The 4,241-nt window shown below is 47.6% G+C and overlaps 1 long non-coding RNA gene across 2 annotated transcripts in view; it reads right to left on the minus strand.

Moving 5' to 3' along the window:
* Positions 1-2,469, minus strand: part of LOC112449864 — a 5,656-nt gene extending 3,187 nt beyond the window's left edge. Inside the window, exons 1-4 of one of the 2 annotated variants that reach the window (XR_003038404.1) lie at positions 2,429-2,469; positions 2,301-2,355; positions 2,168-2,230; positions 1,599-2,101 (exon numbers count right to left, since the gene is read on the minus strand). This is a non-coding gene — a long non-coding RNA (uncharacterized LOC112449864). Of the gene's footprint in view, positions 1-1,598; positions 2,102-2,167; positions 2,231-2,300; positions 2,356-2,428 lie in introns of those variants that run through there. The other variant, XR_005234270.1, reaches the window with a different exon arrangement.
* Positions 2,470-4,241: the final 1,772 nt, after the last annotated feature.

Raw genomic sequence — 4,241 nt, forward strand, 5'->3', positions numbered from 1 at the left:
CAGAGCCGTGGAGGATGAAATGCCTCTGGTGGAGTGAGCTCTGAGGTTCTCTGGAGGATCCAGCCCAGAGGAGCTGTAAGCCTCAGAAATAGCCTCACACAACCAATGTGAGAGACGCTGAACGGATAGAGGACGTCCTACAGAGCTGTCTCTGTAATGCACAAACAGGCGCTGAGAGCAGCGCAGTGCGGCTGTGCGCACCACTGTTAGAAACCAACTCCATGAGGATGGTATGAGGGCCCGACGTCCACAGATGGGGGTTGTGCTCACAGCCCAACACCGTGCAGGATGCTTGGCACTTGCCAGAGAACACCAGGATTGGCAAATTCGCCACTGGCGCCCTGTGCTCTTCACAGATGAAAGCAGGTTCACACTGAGCACATGTGGCAGTCTGGAGACACTGTGGAGAGCGATCTGCTGCCTGCAACATCAGCATGACCGGTTTGGCAGTGGGTCAGTAATGGTGTGGGGTGGCATTTCTTTGAAGGGCCGCACAGCCCTCCATGTGCTCGCCAGAGGTAGCATGACTGCCATTAGGTACTGATGAGATCCTCAGACCCCTTGTGAGACCATATGCTGGTGCGGTGGCCCTGGGTTCCTCCTCATGCAGGATAATGCTAGACCTCATGTGGCTGGAGTGTGTCAGCAGTTCCTGCAAGATGAAGGCACTGAAGCTATGGACTGGCTCGCTCATTCCCCAGACCTGAATCCGATTGAGCACATCTGGGACATCATGTCTCGCTCCATCCACCAAAGTCACATTGCACCACAGACTGTCCAGGAGTTGGTGGATGCTTTAGTTCAGGTCTGGGAGGAGATCCCTCAGGAGACCATCTGCCACCTCATCATCTGTGCGCAGGCGCGAGAGTGCATGCTGCCTATTACAGTAGCTCCCATTCGAGTTTTTCTTAATTCTATAGTTTCACTTTCTTTAACCTTTTTTGTCATTTTTTCTTTACTTATTGAAATGGTGCCCTCTTGAAACATGCTAGTTAAGAGAGTATTTGTTTTGTTTTTCGTCAGGGAACTGCTGCTCTTATTCTGCATCGCCGCAGAGTAGCAGCGTGGCTTTGTGTACACCCAGGGTCAGCAGGGTCAGCGCTGAGGTTGGCCAGCATGGATACCGGGAAAATAAACATTCCTGTAGACCTCAAGATACGAACACACAGAGGATGTAGAGGAGGAACAAAACAGCACAGAGTACCGGGAGTGTAGTTTGATGTGTTTTACAGAGACATGGCTACACCAGATCATCCCAGACGACAGCGCTTCAATCAACGATTCGGGCCGACCGGAGCGGCAGCTAGAGCGGTAAGCGCAGAGGTGGCGGGCTCGCTGTGCTTGTTGATAACCGCTGGTGTAACCCGGGTCACATTACTGTCAAGGAGCGTACCTGTAGGTCGTACATTTAACTGATGCCTGTTGGACTCAAACCGTATTATATTCCACGTGTGGCAGCACGTGTGTTGCAGAAAATGTTTAAAATTTATTGCAACAGCCCCACTTTAAAATTACCTTTAAGGCACGCAGACTTGTTACAGCCAGAGACAATTTCCTGCAGTTTAACAATATTTTATTGTTATATCTGTTATTTCTGGTTAAAAATATAAGTTAAGTTAAAAACCACAATCATTCACACACACGCTAGACAGTTCGACAGCTCAACTCTGGGATTGCAGGGAGAACAGAGTAGTGGCCTAAACAAAAACACAGTAAGCTAAACAAAAAAACAACACAACATCAAATAAGAAAAATCGTGCACCACAAACCAGAAGGACCACCGGACCACCACCTGAAGAATCCACCACCAACACCAAGAGCTGGCTACGGGCCTGTCACAGACACAAAAGAAATTAGAAAACATTCAATTTACATATACCCAGGTTAGAACCAAATCTAGACTGCAACAGGTTGCCCAGCAGCAGTAAGTTTAGTGCATTCAATGTTACGTCCTGAAGCCGAGATGAACCAACAAGGCCACAGAAGAAGACAGGACGCACACAGAGCAGCACCAGTGCGAGCGTCAGCTGAAGCTGGGCGTCACAAACAAATCCGATGTGGGACAACAGGCAAGAAGCCCACAAAGGGCAAACAGCAGCGTCTGAACAAAAATAAATAATGTTAAAATGTTAAATTTAAAACCGATAAAAATGGGCATTAAACTTACCACTTGAGCCCAAAAAATGTAGCTCCAATACCAGGGGAGACCAGGCAAACTGCTACGGGCAACCTATTAAAACAACGGAGGTTAAGCTAAAGCTAAGCTAACTAACGCGCAGAAAATGGGAGAAACTTCCTACCAGGAGAGAAATCGAGTGTCCTTCATGCAGCATTCACGAGCGCATTTGTGCGCAGCTGTTGCATGGCGACAGGAGATATAAGTTACTTTAAACAACAAGTTTAATGAGATAGTAAAAGCTCCTCTTACCCAATGTACAGCATCGACCGACGCGGAAATTGAACCAGAAGGCAAACAACGTGATGTCAGATGGGTCAGCGAGGCACCTTTATATGATGTCAGCTGGCTCCAGGGCCAATGGGAAGCAGGCACTTGTGTGGTGCATTCATGGTCCCCAGGCCATACTGCTACATTCCACCCCCCCAAATTTCATCGACACCCCAACGATGGCCCAACTTAACACCAAGGTCGAAATACAGCAGACATGGTACTAGATGAAGGAATATGAGGATCTACTTCACCAGATTTTTCTCTCACTGCTGGCCTTGGAAGGCGATGGACATTATGATGCAGGCCAGCAGTTGATTGTACAGATTTATGCAGCGGAACCTCACTAGAACCAAAGTCCGTAGGTGGCACAACTGACAATGAAGTTGGCTGATTCAAAGTTATGCCAGAAGGAGCTAGAACAGGTCCTGAAGTCATGGCAACAGGACTAGGTACCATGGCAGCAGGTGGCATTTGCTCCTGTGGCCATGACCTTACAAACAAATCACCGTCAAAGGACAGCTTGACATCTGTGATCAACATCTCACAGACTGCATAACTGGATACATTAACTTCTGTGTTGACTCCACTGTAAAAATTCAAAAAAGGTTAAAAAACAAAAAACAACTGGACTTCTATTCTGTAGTTAAAGACGCTTCTCATCCGAGGAGCTTTCTCAATTCAGAAATAGAGAGTGCGGAGTTGAGCTTTTAAAGCTGATATGTGATATAAGCTGAATAGCTTGCAAATTGTTCTCACTCTCCTAACAATAGAGGCTCGTTAGAGTCCTTGTTTGTCTGACTCACTGATGGGCCACTCTGGTCACAAGAGTGCAGGTGTTGATTGGAGTGAAACTGACTGGGGATCAGGCCTAAAGCTCCATTATATGTTTTTGAAAGCTGGAATCTGAGATCTCCTCCTCTGTTTAATGTTGGTTTCTCCCTTTTGACATAAATGGCTTCTTTTATCCCCCTCTCAAACTATCTGTCTTCTCGGTCCAAAATAAGAACATTCTGGTCCTCAAAGGAGTGTCCCTTGTCCTTGAGGTGTAGGTGGACAGCTGAGTCCTGCCCAGAAGAAGTGGCTGTCCTGTGTTGAGCCATGCGTCTGTGGAGAGGTTGTTTGGTCTCTCCAATATAAAAGGTCTGAACATTCTTCGCTGCACTGAACTGCATACACAACTCCGCTCAGTTTGGGTTTGGGTGTTTTGTCCTTAGGGTGGACCAGCCTCTGTCTTAGAGTCTTGTTGGGTTTGAAATGTACTGGGATGTTGTGTTTGGAGAAAAACCTTCTGAGTTTCTCGGATACTCCAGCAGCATAAATGGTAAATAGTAAATAGCTTGCACTTATATAGCGCTTTATCTAGTCCAAGGACCCCAAAGTGCTTTACACTACAATCATTCACCAATTCATACACACTGATGGTGGTAAGCTACATTGCAGCCACAGCTGCCCTGTGGCGGGCTGTCAGAAGTGAGGCTGCCATCACACCGGCGCCACCAAGCCCTCTGACCACCACCAGTAGGCAAGGCGGGTGAAGTGTCTTGCCGAAGGACACAACGGCTGAGACAGCTGGAGCGGGGGCTTGAACCAGCAACCCTCCGATCCTTGTTCTGTTCTGTGGTGTGTTTAGTGGATTTCCTAGCTGACTTGACAAAAGCCCAATTGGGATACCCACATGTTTGGGGAGCTTTTTTTGATGTGTTTCTGTTCCTTTTCCTTCCCTTCTGTCTTCGTGGGGACGTGTTCAGCCCGATGCTGTAAAGTTCTGATAACAGAGAGTTTGTGTTCCAGA

The sequence above is a fragment of the Kryptolebias marmoratus genome, linkage group LG17 (assembly GCF_001649575.2).
Source record: "Kryptolebias marmoratus isolate JLee-2015 linkage group LG17, ASM164957v2, whole genome shotgun sequence".
In the NCBI taxonomy this organism is placed as follows: domain Eukaryota; kingdom Metazoa; phylum Chordata; class Actinopteri; order Cyprinodontiformes; family Rivulidae; genus Kryptolebias; species Kryptolebias marmoratus.